Source organism: Desmodus rotundus, chromosome 5, assembly GCF_022682495.2.
Source record: "Desmodus rotundus isolate HL8 chromosome 5, HLdesRot8A.1, whole genome shotgun sequence".
In the NCBI taxonomy this organism is placed as follows: domain Eukaryota; kingdom Metazoa; phylum Chordata; class Mammalia; order Chiroptera; family Phyllostomidae; genus Desmodus; species Desmodus rotundus.
Window position 1 is genome coordinate 55050423 of NC_071391.1, and position 23163 is coordinate 55073585.

A 23163-nucleotide genomic window follows, 5' to 3' on the forward strand; every position below is an offset into this window, starting at 1 on the left:
TCTCTCATGTGCCCCTCCACCAGGGGCCTGGCCTACAACCCAGGCAAGTGCCCTGACTGGGAATCGAACCAGCAACCCTTTGGTTCTCAGGCTGGCACTCAATCCACTAAGCCACACCAGCCACGGCTTGAAAGGTTTTTTTTTAAACCCCCCCCCAACCTTAATCAGGGCAATACAGCCAAGGATCACATCTGGAGTGACATCTTGGGGAAGACTCTAATAAAAACACAGACCACAGCAAACACAAAAAAAGCAACTTGAAGGAAACAGATATTATGCGGGGGGAGGGGAAGAAGTACCATTAATATTCTTACAAAAAGGAAATAAAACTGCATCCACGAAGCGAAAATAGATACTATTAGAGGAAACACTAAGAGAACAAGAGAGCTCTTAAAAATTGACAACTTAATAGCAAAAATTAAAAAGACTCAATAAAAGGATTAAAAGATAAAGATGAGGAAATGTCCTAGAGTGTAAAGACAAACATATGAAAAACAGGAGAGAGAAGTTAACATTCTAGAGGACCAGTACAGGGGTCCCATATCTGAATAAGAGAAATTCCCAAGAAAGAGATAACAACAACCAACCACCACAATATAAACAAAACTGAAGAACAGAGGGGTGCAGGCTGTAGGGTGGAGAGGGTCCAGAACACCAAGCACAACGTGAAATTACTGCCGACAGAGGATTCTACAAGCTGAAGGATGCCATTCACCAAGTGCTAGAAAGAATCAGAGGGTCCAGCAGAGTAGGAAACAAAGGACCGCAAATAACTACCACACGAAGAAGCCAACCAGACCAGAGAAGGTAAGTCCGCAGAGAGACACAGTGAAGATGGTCATCACCAACAATCCCACTGTTGTTAACCCTCTATATATTTAAAACATATGATTTTACAATTTTCAACACTCTCAGAAATAGAGCCCGAGTACCCATCACCCAGACTCAATAATTATGAACATCTCGACCTGTTAACTTTGATCTATCCTTTTTTTTCCTTTTTAAAAAATTTGTTTCCATATTTTAAAACAAATTCCACATCATATCATTTCACCCCTATGTACTTCAGAACCCATCTCTACATTACTCATTTTCTAACACCACAATACTACTATCACACCTAGAAAATTAATAATAATCCCTTGACATCAATCAGTCCATAATAAAATTTCCCCAACATCTCAAAAACGCCTTTTTACAATGACGCTGTTACGGGCTAAAGTGTGCCCTCCACACACACACGAATTTTATGTTGAAGCTCGACACAACCCGCAGTACTCAGAATGTGACTGTAGCTGAAGACTGGACTTTAAGGATGTATTAAATTAAAATGAGGCCTTTAGTGTGGACCCTAATCCAACCCCACTGGTGTCCTTGTAAGAGCAGATCAGGACAGAGAGACTGAGAGAGAGAGAGTCACCAGGGTGGCATGTGCACACAGGGGCAAGCGTGCGCAGAGACAGGAAGAGGGCAGCATCTGAAAGCCAAGGAGAGAGGCCTCAGAGGAAACCAACCTCGCCAGCACCTTGATCCCGGTCTTCCAGCCTCCAGAACTATAAGCAAATACACTTCTGTTGTTTAAGCAACCCAGTCTGTGATATTTTGGTATGGCAGCTATAGCAAACTAATACATAGACTACACAAATCAAAACAAGGTTTACACGTTACATTTGGTTGTCATTCTTAAGCCACATTATTTTTTTCATGCCATTAACTTCTTGCAGAAGCCAAGTCAGTTGTTCAACACTGATTTGTTGATTTGACAGAGAGAGAGAGAGAGATTGGGAATTCATTGTTCCACTTATTTATACATTAATTGGATTCTTAGATGTGCCCTGACTAGGGATTGAACCCACAACGCTGGCATATCAGGACAACGCTCTGACGAACCGAGCTACCCAGCCAGGGCCCTTAGAGTGTAATTTAATTTGTCATCCTTTCTCCTGTATTCCTACTAAGTCAAAATCAGCTCTAGAGGCTTAATACGATTTAGAGGTCTACTTTTAGGTAGGAATATTCCATAGGTGGTACTACACACTCTCTTTTTAACCTGACAAATTATGATAAATAAACTTGGTCCAGATTCTTTTCTGATTCTATTTGCCTTGACCATGTGCTGATGAAGTATCTGCTGTCCCCTCCCTGCTGTCCATCTGGGTTAGCTGATGGCATTTCCTTTATCCCACAGATGAGTTTTGCCTTGACCCGCTCTGTAAGAGCTAGAGACAGGCAACAGAGAGACTAGCGGCAGAAAAGACAGAGCAGTCCACCCTCCGCAGCCACACGTAGCTGGATGTGCAGTGCCTGGCCCACGCACCACCCCGCCTGACGTCGCAGTAGTGGTGCGCCTCAGATTTCCTAGGGTTTACTCACAGCCTTGCCCAGTGACTCCCCCACTGGGACCTTTGGGAACTCCCAGGGAAGCTAAAACCAGACTATGACCCCAAGTAAGTTCAGCTTATTTTTAGATCTAAGAGTGGTAGTGTCACCCTTTTCTGACAAAGCTTGCTAGATTTATGCTTGCATCTTGATTTTTAAATAACTAAACAACATATAGTTTAGTAATACCAACATGGGTGACTAAGCCATAAAGAAAAGTAAGGGAACGATGAACACAAAAGTCTAGATAACCATTGCTTCTGGTGAGGAAGGAGAGAGATTGATTCGGAGGCAGGAGGACAGAAGCAGCTTCTGGGGCCAATAATACTCAACTGGGTGAGCTGGGTGGTGGGCACACAATTTTCATTCCATTATTCTTCTTTAAACTGTGAATGTGTACAATGTGTTCCATATTAGTTATTTTACGAGAGTAGTGCACCGTGGCTAGGATGCAGGGCTTGCACAGTAGAGTGAAAGGAAAAAAGACTGAAAATGGAGTTGACTCTGAAGGCAACTGGGAGTCTCGGTGATGCTCTCTTGAGGGTACCTAGAGGGGACATTTATACCCAAGATCAATGACAAGGGCTTTCTCATATTCTTTCCATCAACCACAATGTCAAAAATCCTTTTTTTTTTCCCCCTCATAAGTTGCCCAGAGATGAAACATCCAACATTGTAAGCCTTTCAGCAGGACTCATAATGCGTTGGTGTATTTTTCCAAAGAAAGGAGCTTCAACTTGCCCTGGGAGCACATCTGCCTCAAATTCTTAAGTGACACAAAGCTGGGAGGGACGCAGAACAAATGCTAGACGGCAGAATTGGGATAGATCTTGGTGAGCAGGAGGGACAGGTCCAATCCAGGCAAGTTATATCACAGCCCCATTTACTGAGAACATAGGATATGCCAAGAGCTTTACATAATTTATCTCACTGAATCCTCACAACCTCAGGGAGACCCAGGGAAGGAACCTGCCCAAGGTCACAAAGCACGTCAATAGCAGAGTCATAATTTGAACCTAGGTCTTCAGATTAAAGTTCAGTCACAAGTGAGATTTCTTCAGCTACCAGAAATTAACATTTAAAAACTAAATCATCTTCACTAGACTCAGTCTGTCACCCTCAGAAAACTGCCACCCAATTCTGTTTCCCCTGGGCTTATGAGGGTGTCAGAACCTCAGAAAAAGAGTTACACCAGACTGATTTCACTGATGAATGTAACATTCGGGGACCCTCCGATAGCTTCCAGGAAACTTCTGTCTGCACTCCATAGCAAGTCTGTCATCAAGAGCAAGCTGTAAACGGGTTCCCAGCTCAGCTATGTCTGCCTCCCCATCTGTATTGAAGAGTTGGCAAAATTCAAGCTCTGCTATTGTAGATGAGGGTCCCTTACACAAAGGTTGCTGAGCAAGACCCCTTAGCCAGCCTGTCCCCCACCTTCAGTTTTCTCTCATCCTCGGGCCGCCGCTAGTTGATGGGTGTGTGAGGCTAAGAGAACGGCACACCAACTCCAACACATAGTCACAGGGAACGGAACAATCCAAAATGACAGCCAGAGAATTTTAATGAAAACCAGAAAACTCCTGGCCACCAAGTCCAAATGCAGTTGAGGCTGCCAGCCCCTCCTCCTGCAGCTAAGAATCCCTGAGCCAGCATCCTCCCAAAGAGCAGAGAGAAAAATCCATTTTGCATTCAGCAGCCTCCCTTAGCAGCCACTTTCCAGGGTCATTTAGGTGAGAGGCAAGGCACACACTAACTGCAAGAGAACCCGGGGGGCCCTGGGAGGCACAGGGTGTGGCAGCAGCAGATCTGAGCCAACAGATTATGAAACAGTCATTTAAACAAACAAACAAAAAAAAAAGTGCCTTTCTGCCAAAGCTGTCTGAGCACAGCTGCATACAAGGCTAGTGAGGAATCTTAACAAGCTTAAAGGGACCGCATTTCAAATAACCAAGAACCAAAGGTAATGAAAATTAGTATCTTGAGCACTTACTATGTGTCAGGCGCTCTTATCTCACTCTGCATTCACTTTGAGGTGGGAACTATAACTGCACGTAACCGATAAGAACACTGACTCAGAGGTTAGATACCTTGTCCGAGGCACACAGCTGCCAAGTGGCGAACCGAGACTCGAAGTTCAACATGGGAGACACTTGTCAGAAATAAACTCGGAACCCTAACCTAATAAAAAGAATCACTAATTACTGAGCATCGACTACGGACGGCCCTGGGACTAAGCTAAGACTTTTGCATTCACTCTATCATCTAATCCTCGCAGCAACCAAACAGGACAGGAATCATTACTATCCCCATTTTCAGTGAGGACACTAAGGCTAGATGTTAAATAATTTGGTCAAGGTCATGACACTGCCAGGATATGATCCCTGGTCTCTCTTATTTCAGAGCCCCCATGTTAAAGTACCCTAACAGCCCACAGAGGGGAACCACGGAGGCCATCATGCCCAGCAAGCAGGTTCCAGAGAGACTTCTGTCACCCTCCCCAGCAGGTAACCCATGTTCCAGGGTTACCTATTTTTAAAAAAGATTTCACTTATTTATTTATAGAGAGAGGGGGAGGGAGGGAGAAAAAGAGGGAAAGAAATATTGACGTGACAGAGAAACATTGATCAGCTGCCTCTCGTACACGCTCTGACCAGGAATTGAGTCCACAGCCTTCATTTTGCAGGACGACGCCCAACCAACCACGCCACACCAGTCAGGGCATCCAGGGTTGCCTTGTAGTTCCTCTGAGGGTTCCTCAGTGGGGGCACAGAATCACTGGCTCTGGGCAAGCTGACAGTGACATTTCCACCTTCCCAGGGACTGTGCGCTCTGTTGACACTGCATGTGTGAAGCAGAAGGCTACCACCATGACCTGAGATGCTTGTGAGCGTAGAAGCCAACAGCTCCTTTCTGCAGGCTCTGCTCCACAGGCCCACACACCTCACAGCAACCTCCACCCAACCCCCACAGAAAAGCTCACAGGCCTATTTTGTATTCTTGACAGGAGACCATGTGCCTCTTCTTAGAGCAACTGTGATTTCCCAAGGGAGACAACTGTCTAGACAGAGCATCCCAATCCATCTTGACAAGAGACGGACCCCAACAAAGTCAGGTCTGAGCATTTAGTTGTGGGGAGGTGTGTTCAGTGGCCCAGTGAAGGCCCTGGACCTGGCACCCTGTGTTATCAGACTGAGCACCACTACGCACAACAGCTGATATCCAGGGTTAGAACTGTCTTCCCAGCCACACAAACATTACCTCAGGGGAGTCCCATGCATCTTACACCCAGCCGATGAGTCACACACAGGCACACTATGTAAACAGTTCCATTAATCAAGCTGAGACTCCAGAGAACTCTTCTACACATGTTCAGAATTAAGCACCAGCCTTTGAGGTAAGCTGAACACCTCATATGGGCCAGGTATGTGGAGGTACATTCACACCAGATATCTTAATTATCTTTACAACATTCTGTGAGGTAGATAAGATTGCTATTATACAGTTAAGGAAACTGAAGCCCAGAGAGGTAACATAATTTGCCCCAAATCACAAAGTTGCAAAGCTCTGATTCAACTCCATTTTTAACATGATGCCACACCCTCACATTCAGTCAATGATGAGGCCATTCATTATCCCTCAGGCACTTAATGCGACACCTTGTGTGCACAGCTGCTGTGCCACTCGTAAAGGACGCGACTGCTAACGTGACAGCCTAGGTCCAGTCACCAAGAACTTATATCCTCATGAGGAGAGAAGGCAAGGTGGTCTGAAAGAGAGATACAGGATGATGAGATAGGGCTTTAGATGAGTGATCAGGACAGGCCTCTTGGAGGAAGTGGCATCTGAGCTGAGACCTGGAAGATGAGAATGAGCCAGCCATGTGCAAAGCTCAGAAAAGAAGAGCACAGGCAGAAGACACAGTGCGAGAGCCGTCTGCAGGAAAACACTTGGCATGGCCGAGAACACAAAGGCCACCAGTAAGTACCAAGGCTGAGTGAGCGACAGGGAAGAAAGAATGTTTGAAGTGAGGTAGGGCCTCGTTGACCACAAAAAAGAGTTTGGATTTTGTCATAAGTGCAATGGGAAGCCAAAGAAGAATTTTAATTAGGGAAGTGACCATCTGATTTGTGCCTAAAGAGAGAATTCTGGTTACTGGGTGGAAGAGGGAGTACAGGGAGGGGGCGAGAGTTAGGGATGAGGGCAAAGCGCTCAGCTGATGTAAGGGCTCTCTCCCGGTCAGTGCCGTGGAAAGTGGAACGGGGTGCTGATGACTTCCCTGTCATTGGAAACATTAAAGAATAAACCAGCCCTGGCCGGTGTGGCTCACTTGGTTGGAGCGCCGTACTGTAAACTGAAAGGTTATGGGTTCATTCCAGGTTGGGGCCTGTACAAGAGGCAAGAGATCGATGTTTCTCACTCCCATGTTGATATTTCTCTCCCTCTCTCTCTCCCTCCCTTCCCCTCTCTCTAAAATCAATAATCATGTTCTTGGGTGAGGATTAAAAAAGTAAATAAATAAACCAGAAGACCCCTTAGCTAGATGGTTAAAGAATTCAATAATTGGGCAAGCAAATCCTCCTAAACCTAAAATCCTTCTAAACCTTAGAATTCTGTGGATTTAAGATAAAATCATTACTAATCTGACTTTCAGGACTGGCATTTCCAAAAATACAGGGCACAACTTCCTTGTAAATCCTACATTTTCAAAGGCAAATAAAAACAATATTAGCTTATTTCAGTCAATATAAAGTGATTCCTAGTTTACTTCTAAGTGTCACACAAGACACGGAAAGGTTTGGGTGTAGGTAAAGGCACAAACTATGGAATCAGACAGCCCAGGCCAGCTCTGCAATATCTGGCAAGTTATTTAAATCCTTTGTGTCTTAGTTTCTTTTTTTGAAAAATACAAGAAAAATAATGCCTAATTCAGGATAATTGCTGTGAGGACCAAAGTCCAATGTCTGAAACATTATAATAAGAATAATGATAACTGACATTTATGGAGCCATTACTATGTGCTAGCATGTACTATATAATCCATTTGCATTTTTTCATCTAATCCTTACCTCTCCCCAAAAAACAGAAGGTAGGCACTATTACCATCCCTGTATTAAAAATTAGCAAACAGATTTCTAAAGGTTGAGTAACTTAGCCAAAAGTCATATAGCTAGTTATTGCTCAAATTAGGGGGAAAAAACCCAAGCAAATAAATTCCAACAAGAAGTTGAAAGACAAAGGCAAAGAAGCCCATATATACATAATTTGGGGGGAAGAGGGAAAAGATGTAACCTACTGTTAAATTTAAAAAACAATTTAATTCACTAACTAGACATTTAGTAAACATTTATTGAACATACAAATGAAGCAGGATGATCCAACATGGTGGCAGAGTAGGAGGAAGCTAACCTCCTCCCAGGACCAAGCTGGAATTACAACTAAATTATAGAAAACTCATCCTGAATAACCAACTGAACACTAGCTGGAGAGGAGCCTTATAACCAAAGACTTATGAAAGAAACCACATCACCACAACAAGACTAGTATGGAGTGTGGAGGAGGTGCAAGAGGGCCAGCTGGGCTCCCATGAATGGCTGCTGAAGTTTCAGAGGGATATCTCAGCAGCTGGCAGAGGTGGGGGTTCCCCCTGAGAATTGTGGTGTCTAAACCCCAAGGTGGGATCCCCAGCCTACAACACCAGAACCAGTATAGGAACCCAAATAACATACACCTTTGAAAAGCAGTAGAGTTCCTGTTAACCAGGGAAAGATGTCTAGAGATACAGAAAGCCTCTTAAAAAGCCAATACACTAAATTTTGTTTTTAGCCACTTACCCTGGGCTCCAGCAGAGGGAGGGCAGATGAGACTAGAGTCATGTGAGAAGAGTCTGGTGTTGGTGGCTCTGGAGAGAGAACTGAAGGAACAGCCACCGGCATTCCTATGCTCACTCATACCCCATACTGCAGAAGCCATCCTTCTCGGTCAGAGCACAGCATCAACCTGAGAGGAAGCAGTAGCCCTCCAGCAGGAATCCCTCTTGCCCGACCATATGGAGCTTAACCCCAGCCTCTGTGGAATACATCTGGAGGCGCTTTAAGTGATTAAGCCTAACAGGAAGCCTGCAGATGGAGGCAGATCTCTAGGAGCTTTGAGACTTCAGCTGACTCTCCCCAGGGCCTGGTGCTAGTAAGAACCAGTCTTGGTGTGCAGCCTAGTTCTTTCTGTATACACCCAAGTCCAGCAGAGGGAGCCACAAGCTGTGGATTGCTCCAAACAGGTTGCCCAGGGCCAGTCACAGGAGGTGTCTGACATAGGACTTCACCAGAGTCTTTGCATATCTACCTAATACAGACAGACAAACACAAAGAGGCAGCCAAAGTAGGAAGACAAAGAAACAGGCCCCAAATGAAAGAATAAGAGAATTCTCCAGAAGAAAAGATAAATGAAATGGAGGCAAGCAATTTATCAGATAGAGAGTTTAAAGTAATGAATACAAGGATGCTCAACAGCATGAAAAAAGACAAAGAAGCCATAAAAAAGGACCAGTCAGATATAAAGAATGTGATATCTGAAATAAAAAATACACGGGAATACACAGTAGGGTAGATGAAGCTGAGGACTGAATTAGCAATTTGGAAGACAAGGTAGAAAAAACACCCAAGGAGAGCAGAAAAAACATTTGTTTCAAAGAGGAGAGTTTAAAGGACCTTTGGGACAACATGATGCATAACATCCACATCATGGGAATACCAGAAGGAGAGAGAGTGAGCAAGGGATTGAGAACCTATTTGAAGAAATAATGACCAAAAACTTCCCTAATCTGGTGAAGGAAAAGACACGCAAGTCCAGGAACCGCAGAGGGTCCCAAACAAGATGGACCCAGAGAGGCCCACACCAAGACACATCATAATTAAAATGGCAAAGCTTAAAGACAAGGAGAGAATCTTAAAAGCTACAAGAGAAAATCAGTTAGTTACCCACAAGGGAGCTCCCATAAGATGGTCATCTGATTTCTCAACAGAAACACTTAAGGCCAGAAGGGATTGGCATGAAATATTCAAAGTGATGAAAAGCAAGGACTTACAACGAAGGCTACTTTACTTAGCAAGGCTATAATTTAAAATTGAAGAAGTAAAGAGCTTCCCAGACAAGAAAAAGCTAAAAGAGTTTGTTACCATCAAACCAGCACTGCAACAAATGTTAAAGGGCTTGCTTTAAGAAGAAAAATAAAAATGAACATGTAAGTGAATAACTGAATGAATAAATCATTCCAACAAACACGGAGTTCCTACCAGGCACAGCATCAAAAAACTAAGGTTGCAGAACATTAATTTAAATGCAAGTTGGTCATTTAAACCACAAGCTTCAAACTGCAGATAAATTGCCAACATAATGCCCCATAGTCCATAAAAGAAGGTCCTAAGAAATATCATTCTCGTACAGACCAAAAGAAGCCAGAGTAACTACTGTTCTTTCTTTGGAAAGTCAGACAGTTAGAGGGGTGCTCAGAGCAGGTGGCAGAAGACAGAGTCCAAAATAAATGGAAGCCTACCAGAAATAGTTTCCAAGAAAAGATGAGAAACCTTCCAAAGGAGGGAGAATCTAAGAGAACAAAGCCTGACTTATTAACTAGGAATCTGCTAATGAACTTCATTAGAATTATAGGAAAGAACAGCAAGTCTCAAGGACATTTAGATGAATGGGTTAAGGAGGAAGGGGACACACAATTTGTTAAGTAACAAAAGGTAACTGATTAAAAACAAGATTTAAATATAGAGTGTGTCTTATGGAATCAATGTGAATTTCCAGGGCATGATAATGCTGTTGTGGTGATGTAGAAGAATGTCCTTACACTTAGGAGCTAATTATTGACATACTTAGAGATCAAGTATCATGATGTCTACCCCCCAAAAAATAAATCTGCATAGATAAAGATAAAGCAAATGCGGCAAAATGTTAAGAATTAGTAAGTCTAAGACTTTTTGAGTATCCTTTATACCAATCTGTTCATTTGAAATATTTGGAAATGAAAACTCAGAAATATAAATGCACACCTATCTCCAGAACATGGTGATACCAAATACTTGTCTGGCAACACAGCAGCCACCGTGCAGTGAACAGATACTTCTGTCCTCTGCCGTCCTCTGCGTCCTCCCCCTTTTTACTGAAAGTGACTACTGCTGCTGAAGAGGGAGTGGAGTAACCCAGGGGTACACCCCGGGAGAGTTAAGAGAAAGACTCACTAATAGATAAGAAATGTTTAAAAGTCAGTATGAACAGCAAGCAATTGCTAAGTGAGATTTTTCTCCCTAATATAATTGGGAGGAAAATGTAGCAGTTGGCTGAAACTTAAAAAGAAAAAAACTTCAGCAAAAAACATGGGCAGGTCCTTGAATTATTTTGTGTTAGAAAACAAATATTCTTCTGTTTATTTTAAGGGATTTCTCAAATGCCTACTAATGAGAAGAGTATCTTGTATTACATCTCTTCCCCCTGAAAATCCCTCAAGTTCTTACCAATACAGCCTGAATCTGTTTTTTCCAAACCTAATGAAAGCCTCTTTTATTTAATTTGGATTTTCCTCCCAGTGACATGCAATTATTAATGCTGTGTATTGACTTATATGAACCAAGCCAGGGGTGTAGGTTCAAAGGAGATAACTTTTTGAGCTTAAATCCAAGAATCTCAACTTTTCTATGCCACACAAAGAAGCTCTGCTTACAATAAATGGCAAACAATGCCCATGCTGTTTTTTATATAAAAAGCAGTAATTTAGATAGGGTTTTTTTTTTTTAGAATAATCTCTACAAATCTGTTAAAAATGTTTTTGACTTCAAAAACCTCCAATGAAACAAGCCCATGCATTACCATTCCACTGTCAGGTGAGAAAAGCATTCAACTTACAAGAAAGGAAAACATCACAAGGTACCATACATCTAATGAGTTGGTTGTTCTCATCTGTCACAACTAAAACATTAATGCAGCAAAGATATTTGTTTGGGGCATTCTTTGGCTCAAAGCCAAATCCATGCACGCCCATGCCTTCTTATCTTAAAGGATCCCTCAATTCTTTAGCCCACAAACCCCAGGATGCCTCACATTATAGTTTGAAACTATAATACAACTTTAAATTAAATGGTGGTTCCAAAAAAAAAAAAGAAGAAGAAGAAGGCACCACATGCAGAGAGAATCTTCCAGTTGCCTCTACTTCTGAAACTTCACCAGATTCAGAGAAGCCAACTAGGCGGTCACATCTTCAAGGAACCTTTGATATTCAAAAAGAATTCTTCTGTGGACGTTCATTCTCAAACTGTTCAGTGACACTGTAAAGACAGCTGCAGAGCAATAGGCTTTTCTGGCTCACATCTGCATGCTAGTGCATGCAGCTGGTGAAAGGATGAGACATCAACAGACCTGGGCATAGGTCTAGCTCAGCCACTGAGTTCCCATTCACTTGTCAATAAAACTGTTAACTGCTTAAAGTACAATTTGATTCACTGATTCATTGATTCATTCACTGGACAAATATCTGTTGAGCAAATTTTACATGCCAATCCAAGAATGGGGAAACACACACGAAGGGGACGTGCGCCCTGCTCACAGAAGCTCATAAGCTAATGAAGAAGCACAGGCCCAACACTTAGGCAAGTGGGAGTAAAGGTTTCTGAACAGGTTAAACATTTGAGCCTGAATTTGAATCCTGGCTCTACCACTTATTGGCTGGGTGACTTTGGGCAAATTTTACTTAACCTGTTCAAGTTTAGTTTCCTCAGCTGCAAAATGAGGATGGTAATTATACCTATTATATTGGGTTACTGTCAGAGTTAAACGAGGTAATATATATTACTGCACATGTCAATAAACTTTCTTTTCTATTTATTTATTTTAGAGAGAAAGAGTGGGGAGGGGAGAGAAGGGGGGTAGAGAGAGAGAGAAATAAATTGATTTGTTGGTCCACTTACTTATGCATTCATTTGTTGATTCTTGTATGTGCCCTGACCTAGGATCGAACCTGCAATCTTGGTATATCAGGACAATGCTCTAACCAAATGAGCTATCTGGACAGGGCTATGTCAATAAACTTTCAATAAATATTGGCTGTGATTATTATTCTTTATTATTATCTGGATGATTTTACTAGATATCATTTAAGGTCCTTTGCAGCACTAAGATTCTATGAATTAATTGTGTGACCCAGAAATTTAACATCTTTGGGCCTTGTGTTCTTTATCTGTTAAATGAAAGGGTATATAGCTAAGTGATCTCTGAAGTCCTTCCAGCTCTAGAATATTAAAAGGCTCTATGATTGACATTACATGATTTCAGATGTGTCTCGGGGCCCCTGCTTAAATAAACCAGTACAACAAAGCAAGTGCCAAATCAGTCATCTGTCTCTAGTGAGGGTCTGACTCTTTTTTCACTTTAGTTCCTTTAATTTCATAACCCACCCATGCATACATAGACTATACATGAGGTATGAGTCCCCAAAGAGAAAAACAAGCAAGTGGGGAAGACGCCAGGACCCTGTCCCCTTCCTTTAGTCCAGACAGTGGCATCCAAAACACAAGTGGGAGAGGCATAAAGAATGAATGGATTCATTCACTCCCCACAGGAGCATCCCACATACAGCAGGAGTGCCTTCCTGTGCCTCACAGCACCCACTACTTGTCTCCATATGCGACTTTCCACACGGCCTCTTATCTGCCTGCACCTACAGCTAAGCTGGTTGAGGCCCGGGACTTTGTTGTGCTAACTTTGCATCCTCAATCCAAAGCACAGTGCCTAGAACGTGGTAGGCACCTAATAATTTAAAAACAGACTAAAATTCCTACTTCCCCAAGACCAAAACTATACATCTGCAAAATGACTAGGCACTTCGGGGATCCTTTCCTAAGGGTCACCAATCCAACAATGGCAAGAACTAGCTGTGTGACCATGGGGGAGCGGGAAAGGTAACGAGTGGGGGGAATCATTTCACCCTCTGGCTCCCCGTTTCCCCTTTTATTAAAAAAAACGAGGGGAATGGATTAGATCAGGGTTGGCAAAGTATGCAACTATGGCTCATGGACCAAATCCAGCCTTTGTGCCCCACCCCCAAGTTTCAAGTAATTTTCACATATTTAAATGTAAAAGCAAACAAAGAATAATATACATCAGAAACTGTGGTCCCCTAAAATGAATATACTTACTCCCTTGTCCTTTACAGAAAAAGCTCGCTGCCCTTGATTAGATTGCCACTGAGGTTCCTTCAGACTGCTGGTTCCTTAACAGTCCGATTCCGGCTCTTTGCAGAGAGTATTCCCCAAGAGGGAAGCAATACTCGAGGCACAGCAGGAGCTCAGTTGTTATGTGTTATTGAGTAAATGGGCTCTGCAGCAGTGACCCTAAGAACTAAGTCCCCCACCAAGAGGGTCCACGTGTATCAAATGACCTCCTATAAATGCCCCCAGGATCGACTCCCCACAACAAGGGGAACACGTGGCTCTGCTGGCCCTTTGGATGACAGTGGCCCCTGTACCAGCCTGGAGCTCAGATAACCAGGGTTAAGACTCACCTTGTTCCACCAAATAAAAAAGACATTTAGCCATCCCCTGAACAAACACCCCTTGGGCAAATTATAAGGCTGTCTAGAAATAGCTATCAGAAACACAGATCATCTGAACAGATTATCTTAATAGCCACGGACCCAAGGGAATAAATCCCACCTACAGTAAGGCATACAGAATAATATAGCACAGAACATTGTTTCTTCCCTCTGTTGTTAAGAATGTATAATACCAAAACAAGGACTGCAAACAGTTATGTCAGGGCAGCAAGCCAAAGAAAGACTAGAATATATGATCCTATTAACACTAATGGAAGTTGGAGCAGGTGAAATAGAAAACAAAGCTCCCTGCCTCCGCTCTCACTACACATACTTCTCCCGAATAAACAGCCAGTAATTGCTCTTTTAATGTTCCTCCTCTGTACACCCATAAATCACTGCTAAGGATATACCTTTTGCTGATTCCAAAGGATGAGTTTCTCTTTCTTTTCCCCCCTTCCCTTTGCTCTTCCTTATTCTGTGTGCCTGCAAGGCATTCTCCCAACAGGGGCTAGGGATGCTTTTCTGCCATCCCTCAATCAAGCATCTCCAGTAGGACAAGTACAGCACACCCCAACCTCACACTTTGTCGGACGGTCCTTAGAAATTTCAAAGTTGACCTAGAGATTCTGCCCTCTTTACTTTCCTCTAATGAAGCTACTTGGACTCTCCCTCCTCTCAACTGACCAGAAGCCAGAAGGCCCCCATGCCCAGTAGTGAGTTGGATTCACACATGTCACCCCCCACCCCCAGCCCCAGGCACCATGCTCCAGAAGCACTGATCTGGAAGGTTGAAAAAAAAATCCTGTCTATCTCAATGGTTTCTTCCAGGTTCTTCATAAACCAGGGAAGAGAATAAAGTTTGCATTTGTCTTCCTGACTCATTAGGTAAGCGTTTTCTAAGCCAGAATGGACAAACAGATGCTGGCCCTCTGCTAAGGTCTGTATGAACCTCAGAAAATTCCCTTCACTTCCCAGAGTCTTGTTGTTTTCATGTGTTTTAAGTGAATAAAAACAAGTTTAATCTTAGCTGAAGGATAAGGACAATCTTTGCTTGGAAGATAAGGATCCTGCACTCAGGTTATAGTGTTGGATTCTGGGACTGTCTGAGGAAGAGGCCAACAACGGCTGTCCTCTGCTCCCTGGTCCACACAGCCTCACCACATTTTCTCCCAATCCTACCACTGCCATCCCCGCTTCATGGACAGAACACGGCCCTGAGCCTGCACCAGCCCTACTTGGCGGCTCCTGCTCTTCTGCAGAGCATGTGATCCAGAGCAGCCACCTAGGGCCTGAAAAATCACCACTCAGTGAAAAAGATTCTCTGGAAGGAGTCTAGGTAGTTAATGTACAGAAACGCAGACTGCCACCACCACAAGATAAAACTGCTATCCACTTACTTAGTCTCTATACAAGGCATCGCAGACTATTAATATTTACACAAAGAGGAGACTCACATGTGCCTTTTGAATGTGAAGTTTAATAGGAAGTTTGAGGTGATTCAAATAAGTGTTGAAAAACACATTGGCCTACCTATTATTATCAAGTATATGTGGGGAAATTGCATACTAATACTCAAATTAGACTACTATTTATTTTTTTAACAGTGTACATTCATCTTGGTAAACATAGCACAACCATTCTCACGCCTCAAAGCAGAATTGACCATGCCCTCTACTTTGGGGGCCCAATGTACCCTGTAAGGACTTTAATAACAGAATCTGCGGCCCTTTATTTATTCATTTGTTTCTATGACTGTGTCCCCATACCCCACTGCTTCTAGGACCCCAGGCCATAAGTCCCTGAGGACAGGGACGCATCTTATTCCTTCTTGAGCACTCAGTGTCCAACAGACTGCCTGGCATGCAGCAGGCACTACGTAACACCGGATGGAAAAGGGGGAGAGGTGGCAAGCATTTAAGGGCAGAAAATGAATCATTCATTGTTACCTGGCCTATAAATGTGTTTTCAATTAATGGATGGACTAAAGAAAAAAAGAGCAGTGGTACTGAAACATGAAAGTATAGAGCTTGGTTGTGGAGTAATAAATATCATCTTTCATTAGTTCTAAAAACATTTTTTCTTACATTTTGGCAGCTTGGAAATTAGGGTGCATTTTACAATGGAGGGCATCTTGGTATTGTGTAACATAGTCACACCTCAGAACTCATCAGCTTCGGAACTCGTCACAGGCTGTACTGGTCACATTTTGATGAGAAAAAAATGTTTCAGCACTTGGCACTTGCTCCAGATTTGTCACACGTGCTAGAACTTGCATGAGTCAAAACACTGCCCCGCAAGAGAAAATGCTTCATCACTTGTCACTTGCTCACCGCTGGGCATCCCTCTCGCAATGAAACAAAGGTCAATGTGTCAAGTGTCACAGCAGCTTGTGAACAATGCAGAATCCGCACACATTTGCTGTTACTGTCCTGTACTTTTGTGCATTTTAAGTGCTAATCATGGGTCGCAAAAAGGTTAAGAGTGATACTACTAACCCTAAAATGTAGTTCATAAGACCCACAATTAGAAAGAAAAACGAGATCGTAGCTAAGTATGAGAGTGGTGTAGGTGTGACTGATATCACTCATGTTCTAGATGCTAAGTAAAACTGTATCGACGATAGTGATAGTATAGAAATAAGGAAGCAATTAAAGCAGCAAGTGTTGCTAAAGGTGTAAAGTGTGTGAGTAAGCAACGTTCACAGACAATGGAAAAAGCTGAAAAATTGCTTTACATGTGGATTAATGAAAAACAGCAGTTGACAGCATTTCTGAGGCAATAATTTTCATGAAAGCTAGGCGATTGCATGCTGATCTCTTAAAAGACAAGCCTGGTATGAGTGATGAGAGCGCTTTAAAGTCAGTGTTTAAAGTCAGTCATGGATGGTTCAATAAGTTTAAAAAGGGAACTGGCATTCCTAGTGTGGTGAGGCATGGAGAGGCAGCCAGTGCCAACAAAGAAGCTACTGAACGAGTTTAGGGATTATGTAGAGGCTGAGGCTTTTATAACCCAACAAATGCTTAACTGCGACCAGACTGGTTTGTTCTGGAAGTAAATGCCTAACGGATCCTACATCACTCAAGAGAAGGCATTGCCAGGGCACAAGCCGATGAAGGACAAGGTAACTCTATTGTTGTGTGGGAATGCTAGTGGGGTTAAAACTTAAGCCTCTACTGGTTCATCACAGTGAAAACCTGTGAATTTTCAAAAGAGAGAGAATGTGATAAAAAGCAAGTTAAGTGTGACATGGAGGGCCAATACTAAAGCTTGGATGATAAGGCAGTTCTTTACAGAGTGGATAAATGAAGTTTTGGGCCCCAGTGCGAAAAAATACTTGCAGGGAAACAAACTGCCTCTGAGGGCTTTGTTAATTATGGACAGTGCTCCTGCTCACCCTCCAGGCTCAGAAGACGACTTACTGGGAGTTCAGTTTCATAACTGTGAAGTTCCTGCCCCCTAACACAACTCCTCTGCTCCAGGCCCCGGACCTGGACCTGCAGGTCGTTTCCAACTTCAAAACACTCTATGAAGGTCCTTTTCCAGAGGTGTTCTGAAGTAACCTCGGATACGCATTTGACAACCAGAGAGTTCTAGACAGACCATTTTAATATCCTCCACTGTTACTCTCACAGATGAGGCCTGGCGTGAAGTTTCTTACAAGTCCATGAACTCTGCCTGCAAGAAATTGTGGCCAGAAGCTATAATTCCAAGGGACTTTGAAGGCTTTGTGGATGATCCTGGTAGCCCAACAGTGGACCATATTGTGTCTCTGGGCAAGTCCATGGGCCTGGAGGTCAATGCTGAAGATGTCGAAGAGTTAGCGGAGGGGCACACAGAGCAGAGCTCAGCACTGAGGAGCTGCAGGAACTTCAACAGGAGCAGCAACAGAGAGTGGCTGAGGACCTTTCTCCAGGTGAGGAGGAGGGAAGGGAGGAGTGTCTACTGCACTGATAAAAGAAATGTGCAGTAAATGGGTTCAAAACTTGGTGGAAAAACATCACCCAAAGCTCTAGCAAGCAGCCCGAATGTGGACCTGTTCAATGAACAGTGTCATACTTTAGAAACATTTTGAAACAGACAGAAACAAGTTTCTGTTGATAGGTTTTGAGTGAAATTGCCTAAATCTGAGTCTCCAACAGTGTTCAGTGAAGACAAGAGACAGAAAACAGAAGAAACCCCTGAGAAATTGCTGGAAATTGTCTTGGAAGAGGACTCCTCCTGCAACAATTAACCCTTCTCCTCCTCCTTCTCTACCTCTCCACCATCCCATGATGCCAGGAATACCTTTCAGTATAGGTAAAGTGAAGTTAAATTTTATTTTATTTTTATGCAATTAATTGCTTTTTATCCATGTCTGTTTAGTCTTAAGGTTCTGTATTACAAAACAACATCATTACTTAATATTAGCCCAGTAAAATGTGAAAGTTCTGGGGAACTTTCATGAATTATTTCTAACTACATTATTTCCTATGGGGAAAGTTTGCTGAGTACTTGTCAGTTTCAGCACTCATCAGGTCAGGAACAAATTAACGGCGAGTACGGAGGGACCACTGTAGTTTTGTTGGAACCTTATTTTCTTTGTCAGTGGTACACAGAATAGTCATACATTTTCCAAATGATGAAGGCATGGATTCAGTGAAATATAACCGTTTGATTTAGCTGTGGTAAGAAGGATTGGAAAGATGACTGTAAAACTGCACTGAATTTTCCACAAGAGTAGAAACAAAAGGAGAGGTTAGGCCTTTTTAGTGGCTGGCAAGTGGGGTGGCTGTCTCACAACGATTCCTCCTCTCTAAGAGCAGCCCCAGTGGGGCTCTCAGTGGCCAAGTCTACACTAAATGACCCTGCCCTTTTGCCCACCACTGATTGGTTCAAGAGTGGTCACATGACCCAAACTGAGCCAATCCTTACTCTGAGAATTTTTATCAGGAGCCAGTAAGTATATGCCAGTTGTCTCTGCTGCTAACAACAGTGAGATTAAGAGTTCAGGAATGCCCAGGTTGCAGGGCTGATCCCCAGTCAGTGCACAAATACGAATCAACTAATGAATGCATAAATAAGTGAAACAACAAATCTGTCTCTGTCTCTCTCCTCTCTCCCTCTCTCTTCCCCCTCCTCTCTCTCTCTCAAAAACCAATAAGTTAAAAAAAAAAAAGTTCAGGAATAATCGTGGCCATGCTCCCTGATGTGCAGGAGAGAAGCAATAGCAAGAAACAGAATCTTAACATCATTTGATTCCCTTTGTGACTCAAACGAGCTATATGCTCACCAAACCTTCTTCTTCCTGCAAACAGGCCATATTTCTCAGCCTACTTTACCATTATGTGGGGTCATGTACTGAGTAGTAATTGATGGAATGAGGACAGAAATGATATAAGCCACTTCTAGACCTGGCACATGAGAACCTCCCACACAAGATCCTTCAATCTCCTTCTCCACCTGCAGGTTAAAAGGAGAGAACTTTGAGACACCTAGAGGAGAAGGGATCCACAAGATGGAAGGAGCCTGGGTGGCCTAACTGGGAAACACCATGTTCAACTGCTACACAAGCAAATAAGAAATAAGCTTTGTGTTAAGCACCAAAGTGTGGGAGTGGTTAGGGCAATTACGTGCTCTAATATTTCTTGGTTCCAGCTGCACCCATCCTTCCATGGTTACATGAAATACCCCAGTGTTCTTCCCATAAATTCCCCCTTTGTCCAAGCTAGTTTGAGTTGGGGGTCTTTCATTTACAACTTAGAGAGTTCTGAGGAACACAGTCAAGAAGAATAAACTGCAAACGCTTGAAGTGGCAAGAAGAAAGAAGTACGCAACAATCCCCAAGTGTTTAGGGAACACCTAGAAAATTTCTCAGAACGCAGTCATAATTCTAACACACTGATGGCAATACACAAAATGCTCTTCAGTTCCCAAGGGCCACCAGCTCTAAAATCATCGACCAGTTAATAGTAAGATACTCTCTCTCCATTCTCATTCTGTTCCCAGAAGCATGTACCAAGTTGTAATAGCCCAGCCTTAGGGTTCACCTGCTATGGGATATCCTCAGGAGTCCTCAATCATACAGAACCCTAACAAGCAAGATAAACCTCATTTATCATACATAACCAGCTCTGCTGTCCCATGATTTATTGGGAAATGGATTGACATAGAGCTCTGAGGATTCAAATAATTAATCTTGGGTAAATAGCTCTGGGTATAACTGAACAACCCTGACCAGAGTTTTCAAAGATAAATATTCGAGAATCATCAAAGCTTCTGAGAGCATTTATAAGACTATAAATGAAAAGACTACAAAAACAAAGAGGAGAATGACGCCATTAATGCCTACTTGAGCAATAAAAAGGTTTGCCAGGAACTGAGGGCCAGTGATGACAGAGCATGCATCCGGCTCAGTTTCCAGAAATGTTTCTCATTAAGCCAAAATTGTTTTATAACAACAAGCACTAACATCCGTGATATATTCTACGGGCTTGCTATAAATTACTTTTGCATTATACACTGAGTTATCTGACTCTCAGAACAGTGCGAAGATGAGATTGTCACAGCTGAGAACACGGGCTCAGGCAGGTCCAGTGCTCATGGCCCCAGGATTTGTGACTTCAGCCAAGACTTGAGGTCCAATGTCCTAACCCCAGATCCTCTATCCATTTCACTGTAGCCCAAACTATGGAGTTCCAGGGCTGGGAAATGGCCTGGCTAGACGAGACTTTTTCCCAGTGCAATAATTCTTGAACCCATGTTGGAGGTTAGTTTTCTTGTTTCATGCAGCCATATGTGGGAACTTTCTGGGGGGTTAAAGGTCCTGGGATAGATGTCTGGCCTGCCTCCAGATCCAGCTGGGAAAACATTCCCTTACATAAGACACCATAGCTTATGCCCACAGGGAGGCCTTGAGGGAGGAGGAGGGGGCCTGAGGCATGGGTTAGAAGTGCTGAGACCTCCATGAGATTTTGTCAGAATGTCATAGCTGGAGGCCTTGGAGAGCAAGACAACAAGGTCTCCTGGGACTCCAAAGATAGAATCCAGGGCAAATGAGCTGAAGATGCTCTTTGTTGGAGAAGGAGAGGGCATCACCTATGTAGACCTAGCTGGTCTCAATCAGCATTGTGTCAGATGATTTCTATGAGCCATTTGTAATAGACAAATTATCAAAATCAAACATTCATATACTGTCTGGGAAAGGCAAAAAGGGGGGAAATAATTAACATTTTAGTAAGAGCCATTTACCCCTGGTAGCTGGTGATCCACCAACTCAGAAGAAAGACACAGGAGATGGAGGGAGCTGTCCTTCAGCATGGTGGAAAATGTGAAGAGCTGGACTTTCCTGACTAGTGTTACTTCCTGGGCTCCAAGGATGAGAGGGAGGCCCTGTACCACAGTGAAGTTTCTCCAGAAATAGAAAACCCAGGATTGTGAAGGAACATGGGGTAGTGTGAAGTGCAAAGGTTTTGATTTAAACAACCTGTGCTGTCTGTAGTTAGCTACAACCTCTTTAAGCTTCAGTTTCTACATCTGTAAAGAATAAGAACACCTATCTTACAGGACTGTGGGGAGGATAAAACAAAATTATGAATCTAAAGGGCATAGCACAGTGCCTGATACACAGTAGCTGCTCAATGAATATTAGCTCCTAAGTTTTCCCCCTCAACCTCACTTCAATTCTTTAGCATTGGAATTCTAATAGTTAGTCATTCTAATTATTAGTAGTCTACCAGCCCTTAGTAATTTTGGAAGAATCACATATATTATCCAATAACTTCACTATTTCACTTGCCTCTTTGATATATAACCATCTGTGACTTTAGTTGAACTCTGGGCCCTTGGGTCTCTTACTAGTCTACTTGATGCTTCCTAAATTCCAAGGAAGGAAGGAAAGGGGAGAGGAGAAGGGAGGAAGGGAGGGAGGAGAGAAAAGAATAGAAAAGAAAAGGAAAGAAAAACTCCTAGGTCTCTTTGCAACTTTATAATCTTTCTCTAATCTGAAAGAGAATCCAAACCTTATGGATCTTCAGCACATAGCTGTACTTAACAACGATCAAATTCGACTAAACTTTCCACAAGGCTTAAAATAAAAAGGAGTTCTGACTTTACCAATGTTTTATTGAATTTAATAAATATGGCCATAGGGACAACAGGAAGGATGAGGTTCTTGTAGTCTTCTTTATTATCCTCCTGATTTTTGGAATCATTTCCTCTTGACATCCTCTTATCCAAGACAGGGTCAGGCACCCCTCCTCTATGCTCCAGTCTTCTGTATACACCACTACCAGCAATATGACTATACTGTACAATAACCATCTATTTTATGTCTCCTTCACTAGGTTACAACTTCTTTCAGACAAGAATAGTGTTCTGCAAAATCTCAATTACCAGTACCCACCAGCACAGCTCCTGGTATATAATAGATAATAAATTAGTGTTGGGTGGATGGATTGATGGATGGATGGAAGGAGGGATGAACAGGGTTTCTAATCTGAGAAAATATTAGAAATAATCTGGTCTAATACAAGGTCTTCATTTCACAGATACGGAAGGAGCCTCAGAGCTGTAAGATAACTCAGCCAAGGTAGCCTCAAAAGCAGCAAGAAGAGCACAAGTGGTGGCAGTCACATGCCATTTTGACTGTGAGTTCAAAGAGACATCATTTCTCACTCACCCCCAGGGGGAGGCAGTGTAGCCTGGAGGACACAGAATGGACTCCACAGCAAAGTCTTGTTCCTGCTACCTATCAGTCATGTGACTTTGGGCAAGTTACTTCATCTCTGAGTCACAATTTCTGCATCTGTTAATTGAGACTATTAATAACTTCAGAGTTGTTGGGAGGTATTAAATCCACCAACATATATCAAGTGCCTAGCATATTTAGCACTGTGTGCTAAATACATGTTTACTGAATGAATCATGCATAAGTCCCTGTCCAGCATAACACAACCTCATGAATATGGTTTAGACTTTGCATTTAAGTCTCTGCCCACATGGAAGAACACTGAGACACCCATAATTACAGAGCCATGTACCTGGAGATTTGTTCCTTGCTAGAAATGGATCTTAAAGCAGCACCAAGTAGCCTTAATAACTTTGCTCACTGTTCCCTTCACCTGGGTTGCCCTTCCTACCTTCCTTATTGTCACCAAAATCTTACCCATCTCCAACTGCCCAGCTATATCTACCCTATCTAGGAAGCCATCTCTAATTCCTAT

At 42.9% G+C, this 23163-nt stretch overlaps 1 protein-coding gene across 3 annotated transcripts in view; it reads right to left on the reverse strand.

The window, feature by feature from the left end:
• The window catches only part of RAB30 (RAB30, member RAS oncogene family), an 80811-nt gene that overhangs the window by 41480 nt on the left and 16168 nt on the right, over window positions 1-23163 (reverse strand). Inside the window, exon 1 of one of the 3 annotated variants that reach the window (XM_024572671.3) lies at window positions 3814-4202. The exons of the other annotated variants lie outside the window; for them this stretch is intronic. The gene's annotated coding sequence lies outside the window, so the exon portion shown is untranslated. Of the gene's footprint in view, window positions 1-3813; window positions 4203-23163 lie in introns of those variants that run through there. 3 annotated transcript variants of the gene reach the window in all.